Consider the following 19,286-nt stretch of genomic DNA (forward strand, 5'->3'; position numbering starts at 1 on the left):
GTCAGCCAACTGCTTGGTAATAAGCTTGTTTTGAGTTAGCAGTGCATCCACATTGTTCAGCTCCATCACTCCTCTAGTGTTGCCTCTTTCAGAAGCATAGAAGTAGTCATTCTCTGCTACAGTTTCAATGACATCTATGGCTTCTTCAATGGTCTTCTTCTTGTTCAGAGATCCCTCGGATGAGTGGTCTACTGCCTTCTTTAATTCATACGAAAGGCCTTCATAGAAAATGTACAACTGCACCCATTCATTGAACATATCTGGTGGACATCTTTTTGTTAGGTCCTTAAACCTCTCCCATGCTTCATATAGAGTCTCACCATCTTGCTGCCTGAAGGTTTGTACCTCAGCTCTCAACCTGTTGATTCGTTGAGGAGGATAGAATCTTGCTATGAATTTATTCACCATGTCTTCCCAGGTTGCTAAACTCTCCTTTGGAAAGGATTCCAGCCATTTAGATGCTTTATCCTTGAGTGAGAAGGGAAACAGAAGTAGTCTATAGGTGTCAGGGTGAACACCATTAGACTTCACAGTATTGCATATCCTCAGGAAGGTGGTTAGATGTTGATTGGGGTCTTCTTGGACACTTCCTCTGAATGAACAATTGTTCTAAACAAGGGTGATGAGCTGTGGCTTTAGTTCAAAGTTGTTGGCATGTATGGTTGGCCTTTGGATGCTACTTCCACAGTTTCCTGGATTTGGGTTGATGTAAGAATCCAGAACTCTTCTCTCTTGTCCAGCCTGATGCGTTGGACCTTCTCTGCCATGGTTGTGAGTCTCTTCTTCATGATGGTTCTCCATATTCTCATCCATGTCTGGTTCAAAGTACTCTTCCTCTTCCTCAGCACCAACTACTCTCTTCCCTCTTGCTTCCCTCTTTAATCTAAGGAAGGTCCTTTCAGGTTTAGAATCAAAGGAAGTTGAAGCCCTGCTTCTTCTACCTGTCATACACCCAATAAGGCACAAGCAAGAAAGATAGATGCAGACAATATTTTCTGTAGAAATTATGTTAGTGTGAGTGATGCAATATATCAAACAGTTAGTGGGTCAGTGAACCAAATATTAAAATAAAATGTAGGTAACACCACTAATGGGTGAAAGGTAAAGGGAAAGAAATAACTAAAACTGAAAGTAAATTACTCAGATAAAACTAAATCAAACAAAAGGAAAATACTCAATCTAGTTATCCACCAATTTAATCATTGTTGATACAAAATCAATCCCCGGCAACGGCGCCATAAACTTGATGCACGGAAACTTGTCTCTTAACAAATCTCCCTCGGCAAGTATACCGAATTGTCGTCAAGTAAAAACTCACAATAGAGTGAGGTCGAATCCTACAGGGATTGATTGGTCAAGCAACTTTAATTGGAGGAATGTTCTAGTTGAGCTAAGCAGAATTTGGTTTGAGAGTTGTAGGAAATTAAATGGCGGGAAAGTAAATAGCAGAAAATGTAAATGCTAGAAATAAAGAGCTGAAAATAGATGACGGAAAATAAATTGCAGAATCTTAAATGGGAATGGGGAAGATGATCATAAAAGTAATTGGCAGAAATTAAAAAGAATGGGTAAGATCAGAAATGGGGAGTTCATTGGGCTTAGGAGATGTTGCATCTTCCGGATCAAGTTCATTTTCATCTCTTCCTCAATCAATGCATTCATTAATCTCCTTGGCAATCTTAAGTGATTGAATTCCAATTCCTTGGTAATTTAATCTCTCAAATCTTGATCAATAGCCAATTCCTTGGTCCAATTGCTCATGAGAAGAGATGAGGTATGGTCACTGATTATACCACATGTATTTCCAAATCAAAGTGTTAGTAGGATTATATATCACTATATCCATCCAAACCCCAATTTGGTCCAACATGAGAAAGCATTTCAAGCATGATCTCTTCATTCCTCTTCCAAGGTTCTGAAGAGATCCAAGTATGAATAGCTTCTTTTCCAAGATAACTACTCAACTGGATAAAGATTGAAAGCTTTCTAGTAAAATCAAGAGAAAAGAAAGAAGAAGAATAATGAAAACTATTATTGATCCATCAAATTACAACAGAGCTCCCTAACCCAATGAAAGGGGTTTAGTTGTTCATAGCTCTGGGAATGGAAAACAAAGATGGAGAATACATTCTAAAAAGTTAAACTAGAAGTTGCAGAGAAAGTAAAAATACAGAGAGTAATTCTAATAATGCCCAAAAGCTTCTTTCTAGTTCAAAGTTCTCCCTATTTATACTATTCTTCTGATCTTCTAGTTGCTTCTTCAAGTCTTGGATATGGGCCTTTGGATCTTGAGTTGAAGCAGTTATCTTCTTCAGTGGTCTTAGCTTTACTTGCAGAGAAAGTGTGCAGTAGGTATGGACTTTAGCTTGGGGCGTTAGTGGCGTTAACGTTAAGTGAAACTGTGGGGTCGAGAACGTTAGTGACAATCACCTTTTTCACTAACGTTCCTAACCCAAAAATGGTCCACGTTAACTTCAACGTTAGTGGCACTAACGTGACCACTAACGTTGTTTCTTGGCCCTTCGCAAACGTTACTAGGGTTCACCATTTCCAATAACGTTGAGAGTACCCCTTTTTCCCTATGTTAGAGTTCACGTTAGTATAGTTAATGTGGCCTTTAACGTAGGCTTGCCAAATCTTCGAGAGTGTTAATGACACTTACCTTTGTCACTAACGCTTCAAAACGCCCCTTCTTCCCACGTTAGAGTTCACATTAACTAGGTTAACGTGACTTCTAACATGGTATTGATAGCCATCTCCAACGTTAGTGACAAAGGTAAGTGTCACTAACGTTGGCTCATCATCCCTCTTCTCCACATTAGCTTCCACGTTAATGTAATTAATGTGGCAACTAACGTGGCTCATAGTGGCTTAATCCAACGTTAGTGACAAAGGTGAGTGTCACTAACGTTGGTGATTCCTTGCTCCCTCCACGTTAGAGTCCACGTTAACTAGGTTAACGTGACTCTTGACGTGGCAAATATGAGGTTAGTCCAACGTTAGTGACAAAGGTGAGTGTCACTAACGTTGGCACTTACTTTGGAACGTTAGTGGCACTTACTTTTACCACTAACGTTGGAGTTCTACTTCTCTTCCACGTTAGCTTCCACGTTAACATAGTTGACATGACAACTAACGTGGGCTATGATGGCTCACGAAGGCGTTAATGGCAATCACTTTTCTTATTAACGTTGCAAGCTAGCCTCCATTCCATGTTAGTGGTCACGTTAGCTAGACTAACGTGGCTACTAACGTGGTTCTTCCTTGCTTCCTTTGTCCTGAAATCAAGAAATTAAGTGCATCAAAGCTCTAATCCAAGTTATGAGACAGGCATCATTCAATTTTGTCATTTAATTCATGCATAATTCTCATGAAATCATGTAAAATTCACAATGTTTGCTTGAATCAAGATGTAAGTGATTATTTACCCAAAACTTGCTTATTTCCTAAGAAAGTGCATGAAACTACCCTAAAACCATAAAGAAAAGGTCAGTGAAACTGGCCAAAATGCCCTGGCATCAGCCGAATACACACTTCCCCTCCATTTTCTCCATTTTTTTCTCCTTCTACTATTTTCTTTCTTTTTTTGCTCGAGGATGAGTAAACATTTTAAGTTTGGTGTGGTAAAAGCATTGCTTTTTGTTTTTTCACAACCATTAATGGCACCTAAAGCCAGAGAAACCTCAAGAAAGAGGAAAGGGAAGGCAATTGCTTCCACCTCTGAGTCATGGGAGATGGAGAGATTCATCTCAAAGGTCCATCAAGACCACTTCTATGAAGTTGTGGCCAAGAAAAAGGTAATCCCTGAGGTCCCTTTTAAGCTCAAAAAGGGAAATTATCCAGAGATCCGACAAGAGATTAGAAGAAGAGGATGGGAAGTTCTCTCCAATCCTATTCAACAAGTCGGAATATTAATGGTTCAAGAGTTCTATGCAAACGCATGGATCACTAGGAACCATGATCAAAGTATGAACCCAAACCCAAAGAATTGGCTTACAATGGTTCGGGGAAAATACTTAGATTTCAGTCCGGAAAATGTAAGGTTGGCGTTCAACTTGCCAATGATGCAAGAAAATGCACGCCCCTACACTAGAAGGGCCAACTTTGATCAAAGGTTGGACCAAGTCCTCATGAACATATGTGTGGAAGGAGCTCAATGGAAAGTTGATTCAAGAGGCAAGCCGGTTCAATTGAGAAGACCGGACCTTAAGCCTGTAGCTAGAGGATGGTTAGAGTTCATTCAACGCTTTATCATTCCTACTAGCAACCGATCTGAAGTAACTTTGGATCGGGCCATCATGATCCATAGTATCATGATTGGGGAGGAAGTGGAAGTTCATGAGATTATACCTCAAGAACTCTACAAGGTGGCTGACAAGTCCTCCACTTTGGCAAGGTTAGCCTTTTCGCACCTCATTTGCCACCTTTGTAATTCGGCTGGAATTGACATAGAGGGAGACATCCTCATTGACGAGGACAAGCCCATCACTAAGAAAAGGATGGAGCAAACAAGAGATCATGGACCTCAACAAGAGCATGAGGAAATTCCTCACCATGAAATCCCTGAGATGCCTCAAGGGATGCACTTTCCTCTACAAAATAATTGGGAGCAAATTAACACCTCCCTAGGAGAATTAAGTTCCAACATGAGACAACTAAGGATAGAGCACCAAGAGCACTCCATCATCCTCCATGAGATTAGAGAAGATCAAAGAGCTATGAGGGAGTAGCAATAAAGGCAAGGAAGAGACATAGAGGAGCTCAAGAGCAACATTGGTTCTTCAAGAGGAAGAAGATGCCACCCTCACTAAGGTGGACCCGTTCCTTAATCTCCTTGTCTATTTATTTATTTTTCTGTTTTTCATTTACTATGCTTTATGTTTATTTATGTTTGTGTCTTTATTACATGATCATTAGTGTTTAAGTGTCTATGTCTTAAAGCTATGATGCGCGTGGAAACTTGTCTCTCAACAAATCTCCCTTCGGCAAGTGTACCAAATTTGTCGTCAAGTAAAAACTCACAATAGAGTGAGGTCGAATCCCACAGGGATTGATTGATCAAGCAACTTTAATTAGAAGAATGTTCTAGTTGAGCGAATCTAGAATTTGGGTTGAGAGTTGCAGAAAATAAAATGGCGGGAATGTAAATAACAGAAAAGTAAATGCTAGAATTAAAGGACTGGAAGTAAATGACTGAAAATAAATTGCAGAATTGTAAATAGGAATGGGGGATTTGCTCATAAAAGTAAATGCCAGAAATTAAAGAGAATGGGTAAGATCAGAGATGGGGAGTTCATTGGGCTTAAGAGATGTTGCAATTCTCCAGATCAAGTTCATTTTCATCTCTTCCTCAATCAATGCACTCACTGATCTCCTTGGCAATCTTAAGTGATTGAATTACAATTTCTTGCAATTCAATCTCTCAAATCTTGATCAATAGCCAATTCCTTGGTCAATTGCTCATGAGAAGAGATGAAGTATGGTCACTGATTATACCACATGCATTTCCCAAATCAAGTATTGAGAGGGTTATAGTCACATACCCATCCAAACCCAATTTGGTCCAGCATGAGAAAGCATTTCTAGCTTGATCTCTTCATTCCTCTTTCAAGGTTCAAAAGAGATCCAAGTTTGAATAGCTTTTTTTTCCAAGATAACTACTCAATTGGATGAAGATCGAAAGCTTTCAAGTAAAATCAAGAGAAAAGATAGAAGAAGAATAATAAAAATTAGTATTGATCCATCAAATTACAACAGAGCTCCCTAACCCAATGAAAGGGGTTTAGTTGTTCATAGCTCTTGAAAATGAAAACAAAGATGGAGAATACATCATAAAGCTAGAAAATGCAGAGAAAGTAAAATACAGAGAGTAGTTCTCTTTTTCCAAACTTCCAGATTCCCTATAACAATTCAAAGCTACTCCTATATATACTACTTCTCTCAGCTTCTAGTTAGCTCTTCAAGTCTTGGGCCTTTGGATCTTGAGTTTGAAGCAGTTCTCTTCTTCATTTGGGCTTGGCTTTACTTGCAGAGAGGAAATGTGAAGTGGGCAGAGACTTTTGCTCAGGACGTTAGGGGTGTTAACATTTAGTGAAAATATAAGTTCGAGAACGTTAGTGACAATCAACTTTCTCACTAACGTTACTAAGTAAAAGCCACGTTAACCTCAACGTTAGTGGCATAAACGTTGCCACTAACGTTGCCTCTAAATCCTTCACACACGTTATTGAGACTTAACATTCCCAATAACTTTGAAAAGCCCCCTTTGTTCCCATGTTAGAGCCCACGTTAACTTAGTTAACGTGGCTCTTTAACGTGGGCTTGCCATCCTTCGAGAACGTTAGTGACACTCAACATTGTCATTAACGTTCCAAGGTGCCGCTATGTCTCACGTTAGAGTCCACGTTAACTAGGTTAACGTGGCTTCTAACGTGGCCATGCTTAGCCATCCCCAACGTTAGTGACAATGTTGAGTGTCACTAACGTTGGCCATTCTTTCACTCATCAACGTTAGCTTCCACGTTAACTAAGTTAACGTGGAAGTTAACGTGGCTCCTTGGGGGGTTGTGTGGTTGCTTACAACGTTAGTGACAATGTTGGGTGTCACTAACGTTGTCGACCATGCTTGCTTCTTACATTAGCTCCCACGTTAATCAAGTTAACGTGGGAGTTAACGTGGTATGTTTCTCCTTAGGCCAACGTTAGTGACAATGTTGAATGTCACTAACGTTGGCGTTTCTCCCCTTTCTAACGTTAGAGGCCATGTTAACTAAGTTAACGTGGACTCTAACGTGGCCACTTATGAGCATTTGCCAACGTTAGTGACAATGTTAAGTGTCACTAACGTTGGCTCAACTTCCCTTCTCCACGTTAGAGTTCACGTTAACTTAGTTAACGTGACTCTTAACGTGGTCAATGATGGCTTTGGGAGTGTTATTGGCAATCACTTTTCTCATTAACTTTGCAAGTTACCTCCCATTCCTTGCTTCCTTTGGTCCTGAAATCAAGCAATAGAGCGCATCAAAGTTCTAGTCCAAGTCATGGGCAATGCAACATACAATTTGTCACTAAACTTATGCAAAATCCTCATGAAATAATGTAAAATGCACAATGTATGCTTGAATCAAGGTGTAAGTGAATATCTACCCAAAACTAGCTTATTTCCTAAGGAAATGCATGAAACTAACCTAAAAACAGTAAAGAAAAGGTCAGTGAAACTGGCCAAGATGCCCTGGCATCACAACACCAAACTTAAAGCTTGCTTGTCCCTAAGCAAGTACTGGAACAAGAGAATGATGAATGGAATGCCAAGAGCAATGAGTCATTCTTGTGGAAGTCATATCACTGATTTTATGGTGGTTTCATGCATAGAAACTTAGGTTCATTCCTGGCTTTCAGACCTTTATCATGTCTTAAAACACTCACTTTGCTTACATCCCATGAGACTTTTATTTATTGATCCCTTTATTGTCATTTCAAAGCTTATTGGTGTTCTTAGGCTAAGTGCTTTGTAAGGGGGCAACTTTTAAGATAAGCTTTCAGCCAACACTCCCGAACCAGTTGGTTCAAGTTGCTAGGTGTTGAAGCACCCCTAAGAACTTACTCCCTCAAGTCTCTCCCCCATACATACACACCACAGGCATATAGTTCATTTATTTTCCTTCTTAAGACCTTGGTGTCCAGCACCTCTTTGGGTTACTAAATGCTCTGTGGTGAGGGTTACTCTTGATAATGGACTTTCAGCTGATAATCCCGGGTTAGTTAACCCAAGTTACCAGGTGATAAAGCACCCCTAAGAGCTTATTCATCCAAGTAGATCCCTCATACAGGAACACCACAGACACATATCTTAAGATCAAAACCATTGGTGCCTAGCCTTATTACTTACTCTTTTTCTTTTGTTTTTCCACTTTCATTATTCTTTTCTCTTTCTCTTATTAGGATCTTGTCATATACTTAGTCTCATGAGTATATTCAAAGTAAAGTATTCAGGCCAGATAGTTGTCATCCCACCTTATGGTTGAACCAACTTAGCTAACTTATGATCATACGACAAACTCAAGAATGTACTCCATAATATGAACTCCACTCTGGTCTTTTGAAGCATAAACATTCTCTCTTCATTTGATTAAAAGGGAAAAGCATACAAGTAAGTTAAGGAGGATGCAGTGACATAAAGACTAGCACACATAGACCTATTCAGAACTTAAAAGACAGAATTTAAAAAAAAGATTTAAACTAACATGGAAGCATGTTCTATTTCATACAAGATCTTCCTTATTTAAAACATAGAGAAAGGTGAACTAAAGAAGGAACTCGACCACCTGTTACTGTTGTTGATGTCCATGCTCTTTTCCTTGCTTGTCCTCCTTGTTTCCTCTTGCATTTCCTCGCATCCGTGCCAATCTTGCTTGCTTCCAATCCTCAAGTGCCTTCCTCACTGACTCATGACTCTCTTCCACCCTTTGTCTTTCCTTTCGTGCTAATTCATCCTTCATTTCGTCATACCTGGCTATTCCTGGATACAATATTGGCAGCTGTCCCACTAAGTAGCCGAGCCTAGCTTGAGTGTTTATGTGATGTCCTGTTTTGCTCATGTAAACTCCTTGTGCGAATGCCCTTTGCTCATCCAATAGTTCTGCGTGTTCTATTTGTCTTCGATGCATCTCATGTATGTGTGCCCCTTGATGTGCTTGGATGTTGATTAGCCTCTAGGTAGATTCTTGTTGCTCGTTTTGCCTTTGTTCCATCCTGTTGAATATTTCTCCCCATTGTTGTCCTTGACTTAGTTGCTGTTCCATTATTTGCCTTTGCCACTCACCTTGCTGAGTCATCCATCTTGAGAGTTTTTCCTCTTGCTGCCCCATCATCTATAGTTGAAGCTCCTTCTGTGCTCCTTGGCTTTCCAAATATTGTCTAGATAAGCCATCGATGGCCTCCTGCAATTGGTGCATGTCCAAGGTCTGTTGTGCTTGACCCTCTAAGACTTGTCCTTCCACTACTTGAGGGGCTGTCCTCTTCCTTTGCTTCCGCTGAGGCAAAGGGAATGCTACAGCATTCATCCTTTGTACAGTTATTGGGATGCCTTCCTTTATCCACATGGGGTTCTCATCTTCAAAAACTACCCCAGCTTTCTTGCATATTCGGTAAATAGTGCTGGGGTAACCTAACGTTCCTCTTGAGTCGCTTTTTTCTGCCATCTTTCTAATACCTTCAGCTATGAGTTCATGAACCTTGATTTCTCCTCCCTTCAGTATACAGTGCACCATTGTGGCTCTCTTGACATTCACCTCCGAGTTGTTTGCAGCTGGGAGAATAGACCTTCTCACTAGCTCAAACCACCCTTTGGCTTCAGGAGTGAGATCTGTTCTCTTGATGAACTTTGGTTTATTTCCCGCACCCCTTTCCCAGTCAGCTCCTGGTACACAAATATCTTGCAGAATCTGGTCATAATTGGGGTTGTCCAATCTTGAGTGATAGCTTTCTTCTTCAAACTGTATAGACCGTAACTTCAATGCCCTCATGACACTCATGGGACCAAAGTCCACCAGCTTTCCTCTCACAAAGCTTGTGTACGACTCATCCTTCTTATCATATCGAACCGCATTTGCATAAAATTCTCTTATGAGGTTTGCATTCACCTTAATGACCGGGTCAGTGAGGAGCTCCCATCTTCTCCTTTCTATCTTCTCTGTGATTTCGGGGCACTCAATCTTTTTAACTTGAAATCCCAGCTCATAAATGATTTCCTTATCAACCATCCACCCGTATTGCAATGCATGATGCAAGCTTCTAAATCTCTTTTCATCATATGGGTGTTCTTCCATGGGTTCATTTCCCTTCCTTCTTTTAGAACCCGAAGACGCCATGAATGATAGTTAATATGTGAAGGTGGCAAAGTTGTGAAGATTTTTGGTTGTTTAAGGTTTTATTGCGATGAAGAGAGTGAGGTGGGAAAAAGGTTTTTAATGGGGTAGGGAGTGTCTTGTACCAAAATGGAGAGTGGTGAAGATTGGGTAATGACAATGAAGGTGGGTACGGAACAAGGGTCATTATATAGAGAAGTTGTGAGAGAATGGAGGGTGTGGATTGATTGAGTGGTTACTTGATGGACGGTTGGGGTGATGCATGGATAAAAGACAAGGATCATCACTTTATGAATGAGATTGCTCGGTCTTTTAGGGGTTCCATTTTTCCAATGTTGCATGGCAACATTTTCCAATGTATTCCCTTTTTAGAACAAGTGTGTAGCCATTCCTTTTGTGGTGTCCGATCCTTCTTTGTTTAGTTGTCCAATCCATTCCCTTTTTATGCTTCTTTTCTTTTCCTATAAAGATTTAAAATAAGGAAATTAATATCATAAAAATCAAACTCTTCGGCTAGAATAATAAAGAGAAGAAAAAGAGTTTGTTTATTTATGAATTTCAACTAACTAACTACTTGTGTATCCTTATGCATTTTGGTGGCACCATGGGGTGACACCAAACTTAGTTTGAATCAATGTGATGAGAAGTTTTGTTCAAAGCTCCCAAGACTAGCATGCATCTTGGTTTGCTTTGAACACCAAACTTGTTCTTCACTATATACTGCATGATAAAGATTTCACCAAGTGTTTGTCAAGTTTGGGTTGAAATTCATAAACATTGATTTATTCATTATTTTAAAAACATATATAGAACATGGGTTGCCTCCCATGAAGCGCTTCTTTAGCGTCACTAGCTTGACGTTTTTCCCTCATCAGGGTGGTTGGTAGTGCTTGAAGTCCTCCCCTCTTGCTGTGGACTTATATCCATTGGTTGGATCAATGATCTCCACATGTTCCAGGGAAAGAACTCTGTTGATAGTGAAGACCTTGGGTAACTGAGATGGTACAGTAGGGAGATTAGGGGGAATATCTGAGAAGTAAGCTGAGACAACTCTATCCCCTGGAGAGAAGTCTTCCGTAGGGATCTTCTTGTTCCTCCACCTCCTTGGTACCTTCTTCTTTGTTTCTTTTGAAGTTGGCTTCCCCTTGGTGACCTCTTTTTCTAAAGGAGTTGTGATGCTGTCTTCACCTGCCTCTAGAGGTTTAGGTTCCTCCAACTTTTCCTTGAGCTGTGACAATTGTTGTTTTCCTTGTTTATCTATTAAAGGGGTCTCAGAATGAACTGGCTGTGCTTCAGTGCTTGTTTCCTCCTTCAGTGTCTCATTATCATTTGTGCTTAGTTCCTTGTCTTCTTGATCTGTTTCTTGTGAGAGTTTGAAAACATTGAAGCTGAGTCGTTCATCATGGATTCTCAATATTAGCTCCCCTTTCTCTACATCGATAAGTGCTCTGGCCATAGCTAGGAATGGTCTTCCCAATATGATTGGGTGAGTGTGACTCTCTTCCATGTCCAGGATGACAAAGTCTGTTGGGAGAATGTATTTCCCAACCTTTAGCAACACATTTTCCACCACTCCTATTGCTTGCTTTTGAGTTTTGTCAGCCAGTCTGATGATTACATCTGTGGGCATTATATCATTGATCTGCAGCCTCTTCACCAGGGATAAGGGCAGTAAGTTGATGCTGGCCCCCAAATCACATAGTGCTATATCGAACATAGTTTCACCTATGGCACAAGGGATGTGAAAACTCCCTGGGTCTCTTCTTTTTGTAGGCAACTCAGGTTGAATAAGGGCACTACATTCCTTGTTCATCACTATAGTCTGGCCTCCTTTGAATGAGCTTTTCCTGGGAAGAAGTTCCTTCATATACTTGATGAATGCAGGCATTTGTTGAATTGCCTTGATGAATGGTATGTTTACATGCAGAGATGCAAAAAAGTCTAGGAACCTTGAGTATATTCTCTTTCCCACAGCACCATTGAGCAGTTGAGGGAAGGGTGCATAGAGCTTCAGCAGCTCTTGTTGTGAAATTTCTGGTTCTTGGTAATCTCTATCCTCCTCCTTTGTTGAGTTGTCTTTAGGTTGTTTGCAAAGTTTGCCTTGCTTGTCTTCAGTCTCTTGATCACTCGTAGTGACCATTTTGCAATCTTCCCATCTTACTTTCTTTGCTTCTCCTTTGGGGTTTTTCTCCGTGTCACTTGGGAAGCTATCAGTAGGTTTGGGAATCTTCTCAGCTAAATATCCCACCTGGAATTCCAGCTTCCTGATGGTCTCTCCCTGGTTCTTAATATTGGCTCGCACCTCCTCTTTGAACTCCTTATTTTCTTGAATCTCTTGGCATATTCCTTTAAGTAAGGCTTCAATCTTAGAGAGCTTGTCATCAATTGATGAGTGATTCGGAGCAGATGTACTGTTTTGGTTTTGATAGGCGTGTGGAGAAGTGTTGTTGTGGGGGTGTTGAGATGTCCTCTGTGTGAATTGCTGGTGAGCTGCATTGTTGTTGGAGTTGTAACGTCTCTGGTCTTGGTTTTGATCTTGCTCACTGATGAGCGGATATTTTATACGCTTTTTGGGGTTAATTTCATATAGTTTTGAGTATGTTCTAGTTAGTTTTTAATCTATTTTCATTAGTTTTTAGGAAAAATTCATATTTCTGGACTTTACTATGAGTTGTGTGTTTTTCTGTAATTTCAGGTATTTTTCTGGCTAAAATTGAAGGAGCTGAGCAAAAATCTGATTCAGGCTGAAAAATGACTGCTGATGCTGTTGGATTCTGACCTCCCTGCACTCAAAGTGGATTTTCTGGAGCTACAGACTTCAAAATGGCATGCTTCCAATTGCGTTGGAAATTAGACATCCAGGGCTTTCCAGAAATATATAATAGTCCATACTTTGCATAAGGATAGACGACGTAAACTAGCGTTCAACGCCAGTTCTCTGCCTAATTCTGGCGTCCAGCGCCAGAAAAGGATCAAAAGCTGGAGTTGAACGCCCAAACTGGCGCAAAAACTGGCATTCAACTCCACAAATGGCCTCTGCACGTGAATTGCTTAAATCTCAGCCCAGCACACACCAAGTGGGCCCCATAAGTGGATCTCTGCATCATCCATCATAGTTTACTCATTTTTTGTAAACCTAGGCTACTAGTTTAGTATTTAAACAACTTTTAAAGACTTATTTTGCAACTCATAACATTTTTAGATCTGAACTTTGTACTCTTTGACAGCATGAGTCTCTAAACTCCATTGTTGGGGATGAGGAGCTCTGCTGTGTCTCGATGAAGTAATGCAAGTATTTCTGTTTTCCATTCAAACACGCTTATTCCTATCTAAGATGTTCATTCGCGCTTAACTGTGATGAAGGTGATGATCCATGACATTCATCACCTTCCTCAAACCATGAACGTGTGCCTTACAACCACCTCCGTTCTATATCCGATTGAATGAGTGTCTCTTAGATTCCTTAATTAGAATCTCTGTGGTACAAGCCAGAACTGATGGCGGCATTCATGAGAATCCAGAAAGTCTAAACCTTGTCTGTGGTATTCTGAGTAGGATTCAATGATCGAATGACTGTGATGAGCTTCAAACTCACGAGTGCTGGGCGTTGGTGACAGACGCAAAAGGATGAAGAATCCTATTCCAGTATGATCGAGAACCGACAGATGATTAGCCGTGCTGTGACAGAGCATGTGAGCATATTCTTCACTGAGAGGATGGGATGTAGCCATTGACGACGGTGATCCCCTACATACAGCTTGCCATAGGAGGACGTGCGTGCGTGAATTAGAAGACAGAGGAAAGCAGAGATTCATAAGACAAAGCATCTCCAAAACTCCAACATATTCTCCATTACTGCATAACAAGTAACCTTTAATTTATGCTCTCTTGTTTATTTGCAATTCAACTGATAAACATAATTGACTTCCTGACTAAGATTTACAAGATAACCATAGATTGCTTCAAACCAACAATCTCCGTGGGATTCGACCCTTACTCACGTGAGGTATTACTTGGACGACCCAGTGCACTTGCTGGTCAGTGGTACGAGTTGTGAAAAGTGTGATTCACAATTCGTGCACCAAGTTTTTGGCGCCGTTGCTGGGGATTGTTCGTGTTTGAACAACTGACGGATTATTTTGTTGCTTAGATTAGGAAAATTTTTCTTTTTGGTTTAGAGTCTCTTATTATTATTCTTGGTTAAAAATATCCTTCTTTAAAACAAGTGTTACATTTACTGCCCAATTGGCTAGAGCGTTAGTCTAAGCCCGTGGCAGTTTGGTACACTCTTTTTAAAATCTTTTTCAAAAATAATATTTTCTCTATTAAATTTTGTGCCAAACTTTAAGTTTGGTGTTTTCCTGTTGATTTCCCTTGTCTTTCGAAAATTTATTTTGGTTTTCTAAAAATTTTAAGTTTGGTGTTCCTTGGTGTTTTTTCCCCCCCAAAATTTTCGAAAATAAGGAACCTCAGATCTAAAAATTTTAAATCCTGTGTTATCTTATTGTTTTTCTCTCTCCTTTAAAAAAATTGAGATTTTTATTTCAAAATTTAAAACCTTTTTCAAAAATCATCATATCTTTTTCAAAATCTCCTAACCACTCTCTTTCTCCTCACTTTTTCAAAAATCTTTTACTCATTTTTATTTATTTTATTTTGATTTATTTTATTTTCGAAATAAATTAATAAATAAATAAATAAAATTATTTTTTCTATTTTACATCATCTCCCTTTCTCCATCATGGACCTAAGCGGAAATGAACAGTCCAGGAGGACTCTGGGGTCATATTCTAACCCCTCTACTGCTTCATATGGGAGTAGTATCTGCATACCCTCCATTGGAGTCAGTAGCTTTGAGTTGAATCCTCAGCTCATTATCATGGTGCAGCAAAGTTGCCAGTATTCCAGTCTTCCATAGGAAGAACCTACAGAGTTTCTGGCACAATTTTTACAAATTACTGACACAATACATGATAAAGAAATAGATCAGGATGTCTACAGACTATTACTGTTTCCATTTGCTGTAAAAGATCAAGCTAAGAGGTGGTTAAATAACCAACCTAAGGCCAGCATAAGGACATGGAAACAGCTGACAGAAAAATTCCTGAATCAATACTTTCACCCAAAACGGATGACACAGCTAAGGCTGGACATCCAAGGCTTTAAACAAGGAGATAATGAATCTCTTTATGATGCCTGGGAGAGATACAGAGAGATGCTACGAAAATGCCCCTCTGAAATATTCTCAGAGTGGGTTCAGTTAGACATCTTCTACTATGGGCTTGCAGAAGGAGCTCAGATGTCTCTAGATTACTCAGCCGGTGGATCTATCCACATGAGAAAGACAATTGAAGAAGCTCAAGAGCTCATTGATACAGTTTCCAGGAATCAGCATCTGTACCTAAGCAGCAACCCTTCCATGAATGAAGAGGTTAAAACAGTAATTGCTGAACTCAGTCCTGTAAAACAAGCTGCTGAATTCAATCAGCAATTGGACTTTTTAACAAAGCAGCTAGCCGAATTTAAAGACAGGTTACAAGAGACAAGGATGGCTAATATACATATGCACGAACAGTTTAAGCAAACAAAGCAGCAGCCGTCAAGGCAAATAGCAGAAGAACGCCAAGCAGTTCAACTAAGAAGTGGGAAAACATTAAATTTCCCACCTCAAGGCAGCAAAAAGTTAAGAAATGAGCAAACCACCCAAAATTCACCTGAGGACAGTAAGAGCCCAGGGAAAAGTAATTCTGGAACTAAAACGCCAGAAAATTGGTGGAAGGCTGGCGCTGAACGCCCAGACCATGCGCAGGACTGGCGTTCAACGCCAGAAACAAGGCAGGACTGGCGTTCAACGCCAGAAAAGGGCATGGATCTGGCGTTGAACGCCCAAAATGGGCAAGATCTGGCGCTGAACACCCAAAATGGGCACAGTTCTGGCGTTCAGACGCCAGGAGCAGACAAGGAGCTGGCGTCCAGTTTCACTCCAGCTTCTAACTCTGACACTCAATTGCCAGTGAGGGATTAGACACACACAAATGCTAATAACAACCCTTCTAAAAAGGCTTCTTCAACCACTTCTGTAGGCAATAAACCTGCAGCAACTAAGGTTGAAGAATATAAAGCCAAAATACCTTATCCTCAAAAACTCCGGAAAGGGGAGCAGGATAAGCAATTTGCTCGCTTTGCAGATTATCTCAGGACTCTTGAAATAAAGATTCCATTTGCAGAAGCATTTGAGCAAATACCTTCTTATGCCAAGTTCATGAAAGAGATCTTGAGTCATAAGAAGGATTGGAGAGAAACAGAAAGAGTTCTCCTCACTGAAGAATGTAGTGCAGTCATTCTGAAAAGCTTTCCTGAAAAGCTTAAGGACCCTGGGAGTTTTCTGATACCATGCATATTAGAAGGTAATTGCACCAAGACAGCTTTATGCGATCTTGGGGCAAGCATCAACCTAATACCTGCATCCACTATCAGAAAGCTTGGCTTAACTGAAGAAGTCAAACCAACCCGGATATGTCTCAAACTTGCTGATGGTTCTACTAAATACCCATCAGGCGTGATTGAAGACATGATTGTCAGAGTTGGGCCATTCGCCTTTCCCACTGACTTTGTTGTGCTGGAAATGGAGGAGCACAAGAGTGCTACTCTCATTCTAGGAAGACCCTTCCTAGCAACTGGACGATCCCTCATTGACGTCCAACAAGGGGAAATAACCTTGAGAGTCAATGATGATGAGTTTAAGTTGAACGCTGTCAAAGCCATGCAGCATCCAGACACATCAACAGACTGCATGAAAGTTGATCCTATTGACTCATTGGTAGAAGAGATCAACATGGCTGAGAGTCTCGAATCAGAGTTGGAAAACATCTTTAAAGATGTTCAGCCTGATTCGGAGGATTTAGAGGACATGAAGGAGCCTCTGAAATTTCTTCTGAAAGAGGAAAAACCTCCTAAACCCGAGCTCAAGCCATTACCACCATCCTTGAAATATGCATTTCTGGGAGAAGGTGACACTTTTCCAGTGATCATAAGCTCTGCTTTAAATTCACAGGAAGAGGAAGCACTTATTCAAGTGCTAAGGACACACAAGACAGCTCTTGGGTGGTCCATAGGTGACCTTAAGGGCATAAGCCCAGCTAGGTGCATGCACAAAATCTTATTGGAGGATAATGCTAAACCAGTGGTTCAACCACAGAGGCGGCTAAATCCAGCCATGAAAGAAGTAGTGCAGAAAGAGGTCACCAAACTACTAGAGGCTGGGATTATTTATCCTATTTCTGATAGCCCCTGGGTGAGCCCTGTCCAAGTCGTCCCAAAAAAGGGAGGCATGACAGTGATTCATAATGAAAAAAATGAACTGGTTCCTATAAGAATAGTTACAGGGTGGCGCATGTGTATTGACTATAGAAGGCTCAATACAGCCACCAGAAAGGATCATTTTCCTTTACCATTCATAGACCAGATGCTAGAAAGACTAGCAGGTCATGATTATTACTGCTTTTTGGATGGCTACTCAGGCTATAACCAGATTGTAGTAGATCCCCAGGATCAAGAGAAAACAGCATTCACATGTCCATCCGGAGTGTTTGCTTATAGAAGGATGCCATTTGGGCTATGTAATGCGCCTGCAACCTTCCAGAGATGCATGCTCTCTATTTTCTCTGATATGGTGGAAAAATTTCTGGAAGTCTTCATGGATGACTTCTCAGTATATGGAGACTCATTCAGCTCCTGTCTTGATCACCTGAAACTTGTTCTGAAAAGATGCCAAGAGACCAACCTAGTTTTAAACTGGGAAAAATGTCACTTCATGGTGACTGAGGGGATTGTCCTTGGGCATAAAATCTCAAACAAGGGAATAGAGGTGGATCAAGCAAAAATAGAGGTAATTGAAAAATTACCACCACCTACCAATGTTAAGGCAATCAAAAGCTTTCTGGGGCATGCAGGATTCTATAGGAGGTTTATAAAGGATTTTTCAAAAATCGCAAAACCTCTAAGCAATCTGCTAGCTGCTGACATGCCATCTGTGTTTGACACAGAGTGCCTGCAGGCGTTTGAAACGCTGAAAGCTAAGCTGGTCACAGCACCAGTCATTTCTGCACCAGACTGGACATTACCATTTGAACTAATGTGTGATGCCAGTGATCATGCCATTGGTGCAGTATTGGGATAGAGGCATGACAAGCTTCTGCATGTCATTTATTATGCCAGTCACGTTCTAAATGATGCCCAGAAAAATTACACAACCACTGAAAAAGAATTACTTGCAGTGGTTTACGCCATTGACAAGTTCAGATCATACTTAGTAGGATCAAAAGTGATTGTGTATATTGACCATGCTGCTCTTAAATATCTACTCACAAAGCAGGATTCAAAACCCAGGCTCATCAGATGGGTATTGCTTCTGCAAGAGTTTGATACAGAAATAAGAGACAGAAAAGGGACAGAGAACCAAGTGGCTGATCATCTGTCCCGGATAGAGCCAGTGGAAGGGACGTCCCTCCCCTTTCTTGAGATCTCTGAGACGTTTCCTTATGAGCATTTATTTGCCATTCAGGAAGCACCATGGTTTGCCGATATTGCAAACTATAAAGTTGCAAGGTTCATACCCAAGGAATACAACAGGATACAAAAGAAGAAATTAATTACTGATGCAAATTACTACTTGTGAGATGAACCTTATCTCTTTAAGAGATGTGCAGACGAAATTATCCGTAGGTGTGTGCCTAGAGAAGAAGCACAAAGGATCCTGTGGCACTGCCACGGATCTCAATATGGAGGCCATTTCGGAGGTGAGCGAACAACCACCAAGGTCCTCTAATGTGGCTTCTATTGGCCCACACTCTATAAAGATTCCCGAGAGTTTGTACGTAACTGTGACAGTTGCCAAAGAGCTGGTAATCTGCCTCATGGTTACGCCATGCTTCAACAGGGAATCTTGGAAATTGAGTTGTTTGACGTATGGGGAATTGACTTCATGGGACCTTTCCCACCGTCACACTCAAACACTTATATTCTGGTAGCAGTTGACTATATATCAAAATGGGTTGAGGCCATTGCCACACCCACCAATGATACTAAAACAGTGCTGAAGTTCCTCCAGAAACATATCTTTAGCAGGTTTGGTGTCCCTAGAGTACTAATCAGTGATGGGGGCACTCACTTCTGCAATAAATAGCTTTACTCTGCCATGGTTCGGTATGAAATTCGCCACAAGGTGGCCACTCCATATCATCCACAAACCAATGGGCAAGCTGAAGTCTCTAACAGAGAATTAAAGAGAATCCTGGAACGGACAGTAAATACCCGTAGAAAGGATTGGGCACGGAGCTTGGATGATGCTCTGTGGGCTTACAGGACAGCATTCAAGACCCCTATAGGGACCTCTCCATACCAACTCGTGTATGGTAAGGC

General features: G+C 40.8%; 1 non-coding gene across 1 annotated transcript; it reads left to right on the top strand.

Moving 5' to 3' along the window:
• Window positions 1-253: 253 nt before the first annotated feature.
• On the top strand, window positions 254-360 carry LOC112752125 (small nucleolar RNA R71). Its single transcript, XR_003176568.1, has one exon. It is a non-coding gene; the product is annotated as a small nucleolar RNA R71 (small nucleolar RNA).
• The last annotated feature ends 18,926 nt before the right edge of the window (window positions 361-19,286 follow it).

The sequence above is a fragment of the Arachis hypogaea genome, chromosome 15, assembly GCF_003086295.3.
Source record: "Arachis hypogaea cultivar Tifrunner chromosome 15, arahy.Tifrunner.gnm2.J5K5, whole genome shotgun sequence".
NCBI classification, from domain to species: Eukaryota; Viridiplantae; Streptophyta; class Magnoliopsida; order Fabales; family Fabaceae; genus Arachis; species Arachis hypogaea.